Source organism: Castor canadensis, chromosome 4 (genome assembly GCF_047511655.1).
Source record: "Castor canadensis chromosome 4, mCasCan1.hap1v2, whole genome shotgun sequence".
Taxonomy (NCBI): Eukaryota; Metazoa; Chordata; class Mammalia; order Rodentia; family Castoridae; genus Castor; species Castor canadensis.
The window spans coordinates 17,645,499-17,661,300 of record NC_133389.1 but is presented as its reverse complement, the minus strand read 5'-3'; the positions used below and the strand labels follow the sequence as shown (position 1 = coordinate 17,661,300).

General features: G+C 37.3%; 1 pseudogene; it reads right to left on the bottom strand.

Moving 5' to 3' along the window:
• Window positions 1-6,387: 6,387 nt before the first annotated feature.
• LOC109675094 (tumor necrosis factor alpha-induced protein 8-like protein 3) lies at window positions 6,388-8,417 on the bottom strand (annotated as a pseudogene).
• Window positions 8,418-15,802: the final 7,385 nt, after the last annotated feature.

Here is a 15,802-nt window from a genome sequence, read left to right as displayed (position 1 = left end):
TGGGTGCCTTCAAAATGCAATACTCCTGTTCTCAGCCTCCTAAGTATCTAGGAAAACAGGTATGAGCCACTGACACCTCACTGGGCTTCTGTTTTATGATCCCACAACTTAATGTGATTGCTACCCACTTTCACCTTTTGTGTTTTCCTCACTCTAGTGACACTCATTGTGTTTTTTGATCTCTGTTGATAAATTGGTTTGAAGATTGAGTGTTTGATAGTCTTTTGAAAACTTCACTAAACTAATGTGCCACTAAAACCATAAGACACCAAATAAATGTCACATAAATAAGTTTATTATTATTATTATTCATTTATTCACAAGTGCATACATTGTTTGGGTCATTTCTCCCCCTGTCCCACCCTCTCCACCCTCCCCCCTCATTTCCAGGCAGAACCTGTTCTGCCCTTATCTCTAATTTTATGGAAGAGAATACATAAGCATATTAAGGAATACAAAGCATTTTTGCTAATTGATTTAAGGATAGCTATACAGAGAGATTCCTAGCATTGCTTTCATTAAACAAGTGTGCAAATTAGATCAGGGTCTGATGAACTGGGCATGGTAAGTAGTTGAGTACTATTATTAATAAGATAAGCACTACATCATATATAATATAGAAGTATATATTATATGTATAATATATAAATGTTTATTTCTCAAAAAATGTAGTCTAAGTTTTCACTTGGAAGTTTTAACAAAAGCACTGTTTCCATCAAATTTTCTGACTTTTCTTTTAACTGAAGTACTTTTACATCATTAATTTCTACTGTTCTTAGATGAATAATGATAGAATTCAGAGTCCTCAGGATTTTCAGGTCAGTGAAAGATTGGGACATAGGCAGTAAGTATATGGATTTTTTAAAAAAGATTTACTTTTGGAGAAATTTCACTGGATAGGATAAATGGAAAAATTTATTACATCAATAAATTGATCTCTGATGTTCAGTTAGTAGAAAGTAACTAGAACTTTCAAGGTCTATTATGATTAAATAGGCTTGATCATTTCAAAAATATAAGAGTGGTTATGCTCACTTGAGCTTTTAGATTATTACTAAAATATGTAATTGTTCTTATTAATCATAAGGCTTTTCTGAAAAAACTTTAGAAAAAGGAAAACAAGAAAAAGACAATATATTTATTAAAAACATAATTCATTGTCATCTTAATATGGACTATTGTATCACTAAGATAAGTGAGAGAAGGATATAAAAATGCTACATCTCATAAACTGAAATCTTAAGGAAAGGTAAATGAAGAAACATGAAAACAAACTAAATTTTCATATACCTTGCAATGGACTGTCTTAGAGTTTTTGAATTTATAGTTCAATATGTAATTTTCAAAATGTCATAATTAATTTATTCATAATAAATGTGTGCTTCCCATGAATATTGTGCTCTTTAAGCCATAAAATGTTAAGAAATATGTACACTATCCATCAAATCTATAAGATTGTAGGGAGAGGGCTTGAGTGGGTATACACAGCTTCCTTTTTCATGGCTTCTTTTGTGAGCCATGAAAGAGATGCCCAATTCTCTGTCAAAAACTACATCCTTCTCTCTCCAACTTGTGCATAGCATGGAAGAGAGGGCCAAGCAGATCATTGATTCTGTGCTTTGCAAATTCTATCATCTGGAGCTAGCACATTGGTGAGCTCACCCCAGGAAAACCTGTGCTTGTCTGTGAGCCAGAGGATGTGTCCTCTGACCAAACTATGTGCACAGCTGCTCCCATTATAAGCAGTTCCCTTTTCCTTCTACCCAGATCAAGCCCAAGGAGAAAGAAAATATGCCAGAGGAGGAAAGACCCTACATAGTAGTGATCATCACTTGAAAGTTTGCTGAGATAATGCTCTCAGTTCAACTTCTCCTTGGGAGTCAAGCCTATGGTCACATTGAGAATGGCTTGCTTCATTCAAAAACTGCTGATTGAAAGACACAGCAACATACTTCATGTTGAATGGAGAAACCAGGAGAGTCCCTGGGCTGCTGCCAGATGCCCATGCCCAGATGGCTTGGGAAGATGCAGACCACAAGGTGAGCTAAGTGGTACATGGTACTCCCACAGACAACCCTGGGCCAGATCAGCATAGTCCCCTGGACAGAACAACCCCCACCCAGGTAAAAAAAGAGAAACTGAGTAATAAGCAATAAGAACCATAAAGACACATAGCAAAGAGGGTGGAGCTCCCTGAGTGCTGAAGAGGAGGGGAGGGGAATCCCTCACAGAACTGTAAATAAACAAGCCAGGCCTGGCCGGAGAGGGCAGGAGCGGTGGCATGCACCCAGCAACCAGGAGCGGGAAAGCTTGTGAGAGTGGCGGGGGAAGGAAAACTTCAAGGGGAGAGGAGGGAAGACCCACTTCACATGTGAGCTGTAAACAAAAATGCCGGCCAGCAGGAGCAGCACCACACACCCAGCAATCAGGAGCAGGAAAGCTTGTAAAAGCGGTGGTGGGAGGAAAACTCCACAGGAGAGGGGGGAAGACCCACTTCCCATGAGAACTGTAAATAAACACGCAGGACCGAGAAAGCCGGTGCAGTGTCACCTCCCCCAGTGTGCTTGGAAAGGGGAAAGCTTGTAGCAGTGGCTCGAGCACAGGAGACCTCTCAGAAAACAAAGCCTGCAGGGCCAGGTGAGTGCTAAGCTCACCCTAGAGATCTGCATAAATAACGCCTCCAGCAACAGCAGGCTGACAGCAGTGGGCAGGCAAGCCACAGCCACAGATAGCCATTCACAGAACTGATCCAGACTCTTTTTTTTTTTCTCTCCCTACCTTTGATGAAAAAACAACCAAACTACACCTGCATGTTGAAAAACTTACTGAAACTGTATTACATTTGAACTTGGGACACTTCATGGGTTTTTTGTTTTGTTTTGTGCAGTTTTGTTCTATTTTATTTTTCCCCTTTGATGAGACAACTACAGAACAACAACTGAGGCACCATCTCCAGGATTGGAGGCTGAGGGACAAACACAAAAATTATTAAGACTGAAACTTCATTAAATTTGAACTTGGAGAATTTTTATTTATTAATTTGTTTATTTATTTATTTATATTTTATTTATTTTTTAATTTTTAATTTAATTTTATTTATATATATTTTCTTTCATTTACTTATTTTTTATTTTTATTCTTATCTTTATTCTTTTTATTTTTTATTTTCAATCCTCTCTCTGACTCTCTAGTGCCTTTTCAGCTTACAGTTAATTAGTACACTTTCTCTCCCTGTTTATATCTTTGAAACTTTTTTGTTTGTTTCTTTTCTACTTGTTTATTTGTTTTTCCATTTTCCTTTAACTTCTTTGCTTTCCATCCCCCTCACCCTTCCATTCTAAATATCACTAGTGCTATTATTACAAGACAGAAAATACTTAATTGCACACAGTACAGGGACAATAACAACACCAAGGGCAATGATGGGAAGATAGAAAAAACAGGGAAACCAGTTTCCCCACAGCAAAAAATTAGTACAAGGAACCAGAGGGAAATGAAGAAAACAGATACTCAGATCCAGACTCCAACAAAATGAAGATAAATTATGCCAAAGAACCCAATGAAGCCAACAAGAATAATTTAAAAGAAGACATACTACAGGTACTCAATGAGAATTTTATAGAGATGATACTGGATAGGGTCAACCAAAATGGACAGGAGACACTCAAGAAATTCCAAGACAACAAAAATAGAGAATTTGAAAAAGCAAAAGAAGAAATAAAGGAAACCATAGAAGCACTGTATAAACACCAAAGTGAAAGACAGAACACGATGAATAAACAGATAAATGAACTCAGGACAAAAACAGACAACATTAAAGAGGAAACCAGCCAGGATATGGAAAACCTCAGAAAAAAGAATGAAACAGAACTGCAAAACAAAACAGAAGGCCAATCCAGCAGAATAGAACAAACAGAAGACAAAATCTCAGAACTCGAAGATGAAATAGTAATTAAAGGAAAAACCAAAGAACTATTAATTAAACAACTCAAGACCTGTGAAAAGAAAATGCAAGAACTCACCGACTTCATCAAAAGACCAAATTTGAGAATCATGGGCGTCGAAGAAGAGGTGCAAGCGAAGGGAATGCGTAATATATTTAACAAAATAATAACGGAAAATTTCCCAAATCTAGAGAAAGATATTCCCATACAGATGCAAGAGGCCTCCAGGACACCAAACAGACCAGATCAAAATAGAACTACCCCACGACATATCATCATTAAAACAACAAGTTCAGAAACTAAGGAAAGAATATTGAAGGCTGTAAGAGAGAAAAAACAAGTAACATACAAAGGTAAACCCATCAAAATCACAGCAGACTTCTCAACAGAAACATTAAAAGCAAGAAGATCAAGGGCAAACACAACAAGGTGATTGGAGTTTGAGCACATGATAAAAGCGCGAGCACACAAGGGAGGGGTGAGGATAGGTAAGACACCTAAAAAATTAGTTAGCATTTGTTGCCCTCAACGTAGAGAAACTAAAGCAGATACCTTAAAAGCAACTGAGGCCAATAGGAGAAGGGGACCAGGAACTAGAGAAAAGGTTAGATCAAAAAGAGTTAACCCAGAAGGTAACACACATGCACAGGAAATCAATGTGAGTCAACTCCCTGTATAGCTATCCTTATCTCAACCAGCAAAAACCCTTGTTCCTTCCTATTATTGCTTATACTCTCTCCTCAACAAAATTAGAGATAAGGGCAAAATAGTTTTTGCTGGGTATTGAGGGGGTCGGGGGGAGAGGGAGGGCATAGAGTGGGTGGTCAGGGAGGGGGTGGGGGCAGGGGGGAGAATTTTGACCCAAGCATTGTATGCACATATGAATAATAAAAAAAAAGAAAGACACAGCAACAACAGAGTATACTCAGTCTCAACTGACCTTTCTACTATCTCAAGATCAAAATATCTCCTTTGTTCACTTTAATAACCAAATATTTGTATGAAATGCATTGTGTTGATAATCCCAGTTCACTGCTCACCAGCCATACTAGTGGAGGGTAGCTCTTCTCAATCACAGAAGGGGTGAATGTCCCATTTATTCCTCTTGTGTTAAAAATTACATTTTACCTTTCTAAGCCAAGAAATTGTCTCAAGCTTCAACTGATGATTCCTAGCTAGATTTTTAAATTAAAATAGCATGAAACAATGACATAATGGAGATACTCCTTTTAGTTCTCAAGTTTTTGCTCACATTATTAGCTTAATTCAAGAGGACTAAAATGCTGTATTTGCATGAATCAAGTCCACAAACAATTTGATTGCTTGCTTTCATGGAAAAAAGTTTTAAAATAAAATTTCCAGTAGACCCTAATGTGTTAAATATAATCACTGCCTTATTAATGAAAGGCACTTGATGAGGTGCCTTTGGACTTCAGAGGAGAGGATTGCAGTGAACAATAACACTCTTTCTAAACTTATATGTAAGGTTTTTGGTCTGTGCACATTTGTGATTTTTAAAAATCAAATGGCATTTATTTATTTTTATTTTGAAGGCTAGATTTGGTTTATTAATGAATGATAGAAAACAGCACTAAATGACTATGAAAGGCCACAAAAGATTAATAGGGGTTCATTCTGCCTGATTGTCCTGTACACATTAAAATTAAGCCTCCCTGTGCTACATGGAAAGTGAGGGGATGCTGGTCCTGCAGGAGGAGCACATTGCTTCTCTGCTCCTGTGCTATGCTGGGAAACTCTTTCCTACCCCTCATAGCAAGTTCCCCTCCACAAGATCATAAACCTGCATGTCTGAGGCCTAAACCTCACAAGTCTTGAAAAGCATTTTCCCAATTTGCAATTACATTTTTTATAACTTTGGATTTCATTTTCTCTGAAGTAGCATGCATAGAGACAGATTGCAAGCCCAACCCACTAGGTGCATATTCTTTTCTTCTATACTGCTTAATAGTTTAGGTCTACATTTATCCTTTTCACACTCAGACAGAAAGTATTAAGACTTTAAATTAGAGTTTTCAAAAGCATGAACATACATCATCGTATTCTGTCCTCACAACAGTCCTGGAAGTTAGGCAGGCAGGCATCACAGTTTCAGGACACAGAGGACAGAGTGGTACTGGTGGACTGAATCCATGTCCTCTGGCTCCAGTCCAGAGCCCCACCCACTCTGAGGTGAACTGAACTCATCTTGATGAGCAAGCGGTCTCTCTGCTTAGAACAGATAACTGTCTTTTGGGCTTACAAACACAGGTGACTTAAAGTCCAGACCTAGTCAGACAGCTCAGGGGTAAACACATCTGAGCTCAGTGTAGCATCAGCATGAGAGGGATGAATGGGTCAGAACATGGACATCTTCAACAGGGTGTCTACTTGTTTTTTTGATTCTCACTGGACCAGGTTAGGTGCCATAATTTTAAAGCAGCAAGGTTCAGGAGGGAAGCCATTCAAAGGACTTTCTCATCTAGCAATTTATTGATTCCTTCAGAAATTCTCTTGAGGTTGGGCTGACAGTCTCCATCCAGACTATAGAGTGTGGAGAGGAAATCCACGTCAGCAGTTGAAGACATGGCTGATATGCTGTGGGTCTTAGGCATCAGGTGTCAGTGCACCAGTTCATGCACACGTTCTTGCATCCTGCAGGAGCTTGAAGACCATGTTCTTATCAACTTCAGCTCACTAAAGTTGACCATGGTCTTGGTGGTCTGGCTCAGATTCTTTCGGAATTTCTCCACAATAATGACCTTTTTGTGGCTGAACTGGTTGTTCTGGTAGAGGATTCCGATTTTGATTGCCACCTTGATTAAGTCTTTCATGATCTTGTGGGCCTCCTTTGTGTTGTGTGTGTGCTCTTTGGTCATTTTGTAGAGCTCATCAAAGATCTCACTGCTGGGATCATCAATCAGCATGCTGGCTACAGTTTTGCTGTGTGTGAATGTGTGTGTGTGTGTGTGTGTGTGTGTGTGTGTGTGTGTACGGTTCCCAGGAAAAGATACATAGACACTGTGTGTATGCGCATAATACTATACCAGGTATGGTTCAAGGTTCCATGGGTAATGTCCCTGAAGGCACAGATAAACTTCCTGAGACACATTCTCAATCTTGCCCATCACTGACAGCACTAACAGATGCAAGATTACAAGGAAGGAAAAACGAACAGAAATGATAACTGCAAGTAGAGGAAGAAGTATCTGGCTTGGTGAAGTATATTTGCCAGTAGGGCCTTAGGACCTCAGAGAAAAGGTTGTACCTGGGACACATAGTAGGGGTCCAGTCCCAGAGGTAAGTAATTTGTGATCCTAATGTAAATAAAGATGTAGTATAAGGAAGAGCACAGTACTATTAGTTATGCTTATTTCTACATGTGTTTATATGAAGCTTATCTTAGAGAAAAGAAAGTGTTATTTCCCTTTAAAATATTGTGAAATGTGAGAAAGCTGCTAACAGGTCTGTTCACATAACATGAGTTTGCTCACAGAGCTTCAACTTATTAATGTGTCTTGGTTCTAGAGAAACAATTAAGGGAATTGTTTTTGCTTTGCTTTGTTTTTTCATATTTGGTTTTTGTTTTTTAATTGTGGTAAGAACACAACATGAAATCATAATAAAATCTTAGGTATTAGATATAGTAATGTTAACTACAGGTACACTGATGCAGAGCAGAGATCTAGAACTGAATTATCTTGCATAACTAAAATGTTGTACGTATTGAATCATAGCTTCCCATTTTGTCATCCTTTTAGCTTTTGGGAACCATTGTTCTGGTTGCTTCTTCTGTGTGTTTGACATCTATTTTGTGTACCTCATGTAAATGGCATCATGCAGTATTTGTTCTTCTGTGACTGGTTTATTTCACAAAGCATAATGTCCTCAAGATTGATTGAGGTTGTCACATACAGCAGGATTTCCTTAATTTTAAAAGTGGAAGAATATTCCATTGTATGTTTATACCATATTTTCTCTTTCTTCATGCTTAATAAATATATATTAAATTGTTCTTATGAAAATCAGTGTGGTGTCCCCAGCTGTAAGAAGCAAACCTACTATGTACTACAGTGATGTGTAGTTTTGACTAGAAGACATAGGAAGTGAAATGCAGATTTCCTGAGTGAGAATGAGAGTTCCACTGGGAGTAATTTTTATGAGATTTATTTATTTCCCTTGCTGCAATTTGTGAGCCCAGGCGAATTAAAAAAATTATAATTGATCCAATTAGTATACTCCTGTATAGTATGTGGTGTGATATTTTGATGTGTGTGTACAATATATGATGATAAAATGAGGGTAATTAGCATTTCTATTATGTCATCATTTATTTTTTCTTTGTATTCTAAACGTTCAAAATCCTACCTTCTAGTTATTTCGAGGAACATAGAAAAATTTAATGTTAGCCACCCTAATGTGCTAGAATACTAGAACTTACTCCTTTAACTGTATTCTGGTATTGTTATCCATCATCTTCCCCCTACCATTCCTAGCCTATAATTGTTTCTGTTTTACTCTTTATTTCTGTGAAATTAACTTTGCCTTTCACATGTAAGTAACATGCAATATTTGTCTCTCTATCCTTGGGTTATTTTACCTAACATAGTGTTCTTTAGGCTTACCCATGTCACCACAAATGAGAGGTTCTCATCCAATTACGTCTGAATAATATTCCACTATGTAAATATCACACATTTTATTCATCTAGTCATATGTTGATGGACACTTTTCTTGATTCCATATTGTGACTATTATGAGTAGTGCTGCAATAAACATGGGAGTTTGAATATCTGCTCCAGATTCTAATGTCAATTCTTTTAGATAAATGCCTGGAAGTGGATCAATATGGTAATTTTTAATTTTTCAAGGAGCCTTTGTATGTTTCTCAATAGCAGCCACACCATTTTACATTCCTAGAAACTGCACAATTTTTCTACATTCTCATCAACCCTCATTATATTTTTAAGTCAAATCATCTTAACAAGTGTGCAATGATATCTCATTGTGGTTTTGATTTGCATTTCCCTCATTATTAGTGATACTGCAATCTTTTCATATACTTGTGGGCCATTTGTCTGTCTTTGGAGAAATGTCTATTCAAATCTTTTGCTCATTTTTAATGGCATTGTTTGGTCTTTGCTACCAAATTGAAGTAGCAATTTCACATCATATATTCACCACTTATCAGCTATATAGTTGCAAACATTTTTTCCCATTCCATCAGGTTGCCTTTTCACTCTGTTGTTTCTTTTTTCATGTGAAGTAATATCAGATGCAACTTCTGGAGAAATATAAGTTAAAAGTAATAAGAACAATTAAGATATGTATACTAATTCAAATAGTGGCTGGATATATGGGAATTTTTGTTTGTGTGTGTGTGGTACTGGGGATGTGAAGTAGGGTCTCCCACTTGTTAGGCAAATACTCTACCTCTTGAACTACTCTACTAGTCCTTTTATTTCTATTTTACTTCTTTCTTTCTAGTCCTTGTTTTTCACTTTGTCTGTGTTGACCTTGAACTGCTGTTTGGGAATTCTTAACAGAAGAAACATATTAGCAGAAAATTAAATAGGAATTTTCTGACTCTCGAATGATCTCTTAGAATCTATGGCTCATCCATCCTGCCACTTTTAATGCAGACCTAATCAATCCAAAGCACTTTTGATGACTAGCCCGTGTTACTCATCCTGAGTAGTTACCAATTGTATTTTGAAGCAACAAGTATCAAAAGTACTATGTACATAGTCTATGAGAATTTGGCATGGTAATTTAGTAACCATATGTAATATATTATTCACTCTGAACTCAAAATTCATTGCTGAATATTTCATATAGACAAGGATATTGAGATTTTTATTTTATACTATACTGAAAGACTGTTAATTTTTCTATGACAGATTTTTATCTCATATTTCAAAAATGTTTGAATAACTGATCAGACATCTAATTAAAGAACTTCAAAAAGAGAGAAGAGAATAAAGAATGGGATAGTATGCATGAACTAATGAGGGAATCTAGAACGAAAGAGGTTTCCAGAAAAATACATGTTATATTTGGCTGATAACAAATATTAGAAAATAGTACAAAAGGCACAATGATCCTTACACTGTGTAAACATATTTAATAAAATAAGTTATCTGATGCCTATTTTGTTCCTGACACTATACATTAGCAATGTTTTATTAATTTATGGTCTTGCTAAAGTCTAAATTCTAAACAATATAACCGTATTCAGAAACCTTCAAATGGAAAGAAGTTATTAGATTCTTAAGTCAAAAGTTAATAGTTGCTGAGTTTTTCTGAAAAGTCTATTAAAATGACCTTGAGGCCAGAACTACATTTTTCTTGTTGCATTTTTCCATCTTTTGATTGATTTTTGAAAGTAGCCAGAAACCATTCAGAGTCAAACTAAGGGAAAAAGTGAGTGATCACACAGGGAAATGCTTTTTTAAATAAAAAATGGGTTGTCAATACATAATAATTAGGTTAAAGTTTTGTGCACTTCATAAACTGTTCCTAAAAGGCAATTTCTAAGTAAGTATAACTCAAATATTTTGAGCAATGATTGCTTCATTGGTAAACATGTTATGTTTTGGTGAAAGAGGAGTTGCTCAGTTTGTATACTTGAACTTTATATGCATGCTACTGCATGTATATTTTTAAATACACAGTTTACTTATATTGAGTTCATTATTTTCAAGTCATCTCAATTAGGTCCTTATAATGTTTACACTTGTGTCTCCCTTCCTTTCTTTAGTTATTTTTTCTTCTTTCCTTTCTCTCTTTCTTCACTATTTCTCTTTCATCCTTTTTCCTTACTTTTCTTTTCCTTATTTCTTCCTTCATATCCTGCAACTTGCAAAATAAATCTTTTCTACCTTAAGTTGTTTTCTTTTGGCAGCACTGGAGTTTGAACTTGCTAGGCAAGTGCTGTGTAATTCTTATTTTCTTAGATAGTTGTTACAGTAACGAAAGTCTAACTGATACACCTGAATCTTTGCATTATCTCTCTCGGAGAAATTTTAGCTGGTCACTTTCTTTCCCACTTTATCATTTAAATAGTTATAACCTTCTATTTTATTTTTCTTCCTAGCAAAAATCTTATCTATGTCATGCTGAAATTTACATTTGCGTTTATTCTCTCTAGAATATAAACTCCATGAAAATAGAAAGTTTCTTGTCTCCTGTTTTGTCCGAAGCATCCAGAAAATTATACTGTGTGCTTAATTAATATTTGATAAATAATTGTTTGATAGTTGTATTAAGAAAATAAATTGAATGTTCACTAATTAAGATATATTTGGAAGGTGAGATTAAACCACATGTCAAAGCATTCTCAATTTAAATAATATTTTTGCATATCTCAATCTTTAAAATACTCATTAACCAAGAAGATAGCCAAGATAATTGTTGTAGTTTGAATATGAAATGCCCCACAACAGGCTCATGATTTGTATGCTTGGTCTCCAAATGGAGATGTCATTTTGGAGGTTCTGGAAACTTTAGGACTTGGAGCCTAGATGAAAGCCACTGGGGTAGGTCCTTGTTGCTCCTGGCCTCTTTCTGGCTTGATCTCTGCTTCTTGGCCACCATCGTGTGAGCTGCTCTGCTCTGTCATATCCTCTGTGCCATGATGGACTAAAGCCTCTGAAACTAGGAGTCAAACTAAATCTTTCCTCCCTTAAGTTCTTTTCTTTTTGATATCTAACTATTACACATATTTGTGGGCATAGCATATTGTTTTGATACACATGTAAGTGCAAAAAAACTGTGATGTGCCTAACAGAAAACACAGGTGTTAAATCAGCTTTGCTCACATGTGTTATCGTGTTGTTGGCTTTCAGTGCCACTGAATCAACAATGTCTATTAAATACGGTCTATTTAAACAGAAACTAAAGGTATGCATGTGTTGATTGATTACATGCTGTGACTACAGGCTCATAGGAACTTAATCCTTATTTACTTTATAGATCAAAACTACTACATGTAATGCAGATTCAGTTGCTTTCTCAAGATTTGGGAAATTTCTGTATTATTTTATTGAATATATTATGAATCACTTTTGGTTGGATCTCTTCTTCTTCAATACCCATGATTCTCAGACTTCTTTTGATGGAGTCAGTGAGTTCTTGCATATTCCTTTCACATGTGTTGAATTGTTTGACTAACGGTTCTTCAGTTTTTTTCTTTAATTTCTATTTTATCTTCGAGTTCTGAGATTCTGTTTTCCACTTGTTCTAGTCTACTGGAATGGACTTCTACTGTGTTTTGTGTTTTTGTTTGATTCTTTTTTCTGAGGTTTTCCATATCTTTGTTCACCTCCTCTTTAATATTTTTCATTTTCATCTTTAATTCATTTATCTCTCTTTCTAGAGTATCCTCTGTTTCACTTTGGCATTTCTTTAGGTTGCCACTGTGTTCACTTATTTGTTTCTGTGTCTTCTCATGTTCTTTATTTTTAGTGTCTTGAAATTTCTTGAGTGCATCTTGTACATTTTGGTTAGCCATGTCTAGTGTCTTCTCTATGAAATTCTCAGTGATTTCTTGCAAGATTTCTTCTTTGAGTGTGGCATTTATCATTATTTTGTTGGGGTTTGAAACTGGGTTTTCTATTTTCTTCAATTCCCTCTGAATCCTGTATTGAATTATTTTTTGGAGGAGAGTGGTTTCAATATCTTCTTTTTCTTCCCATCACTCCTCTTGGTGCTGTGCAACTATGTTCTTGATAGGCTAGTTTGTGGTTTTAGTCACCTGTTTTCTTTCCCTTGATTTAATTTTTGTGTTGTGGTTGTCTTGGCTCTTAGCTAGGTTGATGTGCTATTTTGTTCCTGGCCTGGGTGTGTAATTTAGCCATAACTAATACACAGGTTCAATACCCAACAGTTGTTTATATATTGTATAAAAGACCTTTGGTGGTATTATCTATAAGCAGTGGGAGTTTGAGGGTTAATGTTTGTTAGGTTAGCTGTAGAAATTTGGCATATTTGTTAGGTTGGCACTAAAAGGGGAGGTGGGTAGTGGGGTGGGTGAGTGGGGGAAGCGATGTTGAAGTTGCTGAGTTTTGTGGCCCTTGTGTGTGTTTGGGTGTATTTCTGTTGTTGTAGTCTAGGGTGCTTGTGTCAGAGATTTCAGGGGACTGGGGTTGTGTAAAGTTGGTACTGTAGTTTGGTCAGCAGGTGGTGAGTGTGTAGGAGGGAGAGGTAGTGTGGGGAGAAGTTGCAGGGCAAAAGGAGGGGGGTGAAGGCAGGTTCAGGAACAATAAATTTCAGTCTTAGTTTAAATTCTGGAGTTATTTCTCCAGCACCCAGTCCTGGTATTGGCACATAAGCAGAAGTTTTGACATCGTCACATCAGGTGACTGGATTGTGAGTATTGTTTTATTCTTTTGTCCACCAGTTTAATTGAAATTGTGAGATAATGTAGGTTTTCCAGATCATGCAGAGTAGTCAGAGCTACTGATTTCCCCAGCTGATAGTTGTGTTATCCTTCACCTGCAGCTGTTTGTCAGCTCCTCTCCCAGTGAGGTGCAGCAGTTTGGTTTTGAATGCTGCCCTCTCATCAGGAGATTATCTCTGTGATCCACTACCTGCCCTGGTTTGGGATGTAGCTTGTCACTGTGTTTGTTCACTGACAGTTTGGCACTGAGAGTTTAGTTCTTTGACCCACCCCCTTTCTGTGGGGCAGGCGTGTTCTACCATCCCCTCTGCTGTTCGTGTATGATTCCAGTTTACTGTTTGTTTTTCAGTTTTGCAGGCAGTTTGGTTTTAGATGCTGCTCTGTGGCTCAGAAGATTAGCAATGTGATCCACCACCTGCCCTGTTTTGGACAGTGGCTTGTTGCCTACCTGTGCTCAGCCTTGCTGCGTTTCCTGTGTTAATTTAATGAGAGTATGGTGGTAAAAATTTAGCTCCTTGCCCCGCCCCTTTCTCCAGTGCAGATTCAGTGTTCCACCTACCCCCTCTGCTGTCCCTGTTTGATTACAATTTGCTGTTTGTTTTTCAGTTTTGTTGGGGGGATCAGACTGCCCAGGAGCTGCACTGATTTATGTTCCCAGTGGGTGGGTAAAGGGGTCCCATGTGGTGTGTAGTGCTCACAGCTCACATTGTGTTCTGCCAGTTGACGTGCAGGCAGGTTTGGAGCCTGTGGTGGCAGAGGCAGCAGGGAGAAATGGCACCAGCTGTCTTCACTGCAGCATGGGGAGGCTTTCCATGGGTTAAGAGTTCAGGATGTTGCAGAGTTTGATTCTGATTGATGCTCTATTTCTGCTTCATGGAGGAAGGAGAAGAGAAGGAAAAAAGAAAAAAAAAAAAGAGAGAGAAATCACTGTGGAGGAGGAGGGTTTCCCCAGGACTGGACCTGCCTTACTGTCTGTGCTGTGGGTCACAGCTGTTAGGTGCAATTAAAGACTGATTTGAGGGTCTTTGAATTTTTTTTACACCTAATGTGATAGCAGTTATTATTTTGTCTAGAAGCAGTCAGAATTACCCAAGTGTGGTTCCAACATCTCAGGTAGGTTTTTGGAGTCACGGAGCTTAAGCTTTCTGCTTCTGTACCCTACTTGCTGTCTTGGATCCACCTGTTGTTTTGTTGTTATGTTCTAGTTTTAGTGCATTTTGATCAGATAGAATACAGGGGGCTATTTTTATTTTCTTATATTTGCTGAGGCTTACTTTGTGTTGTAAGATATGATCTATTTTGGAGAAAGTTCCATGGGTTGCTGAGAAAAATGTGTATTGCGTTGCTGTTGGAGGAAATATTCTGTAGAAATCAGTTAGGTCTATTTGATTTATGGTGTCATTTAGTTCTAGGATTTTTTTGTTGATTTTTTGTTTGGATGATATTTCTATTGGTGGTAGAGGGGTATTAAAGTCTCCCAGTACCACTGTGTTGGAGTGTATATGTGCTTTTAAGACCTTTAGTGTATGTTTGATGATATTGGGTGCACTGACATTGGGTACATGTAGTTTGATAATTGTTATTTCCTGTTAATGTATTGCCCCTTTTATTAGTATGAAGTGTCCTTCTTTATCTCATTAAACCAATGTTAGTTTGAAGTCTAGTTTGCTACTTCTGCCTGTTTTCAGGGACCACTGCCTTGGTAAATCTTTTTTCAGCCGTTCACCCTAAGCCAGTGTTTATTTCTGTCAATAAGATGGGTCTCTTGTAAACAACAGCTTGTTGGATCTTCCTTTTTAATCCAGTTTGCCAAGTGGTGTCTTTTGATGGGAGAGTTGAATCTATTAACATCAGTGTTAATGTTGGTAGCTATGTAGTGATTCCTTCCATCTAGTGTTTTTGTTGTTTAAGGATTTGATTGTGTGCAGTCAAATCAACGCTACTGTCTGATTGCTTGTCTTTTCTTCTCCTGTAGTTTCATGCTTCCCATCCTCTCATGGTTTTGTATGCTTTCATCTTCTGTATGCAGAATTCCTTGTAGAATTTTCTGTAGTGGTGCCTTAGTTGTCATATACTGTTTTAGTTTCTGTTTATCGTGGAAGATTTTTATTGCTCTGTCAATTTGAATGATGTTTTGTTGGGCAGAGTATCCTAGTGTTGAAGTTATTTTCATTCAGTGACTGTAATACCTCACTTACTATACCCTTCTTACTTTTTTAGGTTTCTGTTGAGAAATCTGCTGTTATTTTGATGGATTTAACTTTCTATGTTACTTGTTTTTTTTCTCTTACACCTTTCAATATTGTTTCTCTGTTCTCAATGCATGTGCATACAATGTTTGGGTCATTTCTCCCCCCTACATCCCACCCCCACCATTACCTACCCCACTCCTTCCCTCTTCCCCCCACCCCCTCGCTACCAGACAGAAACTATTTTGCCCTTATCTCTAATTTTTTTGAAG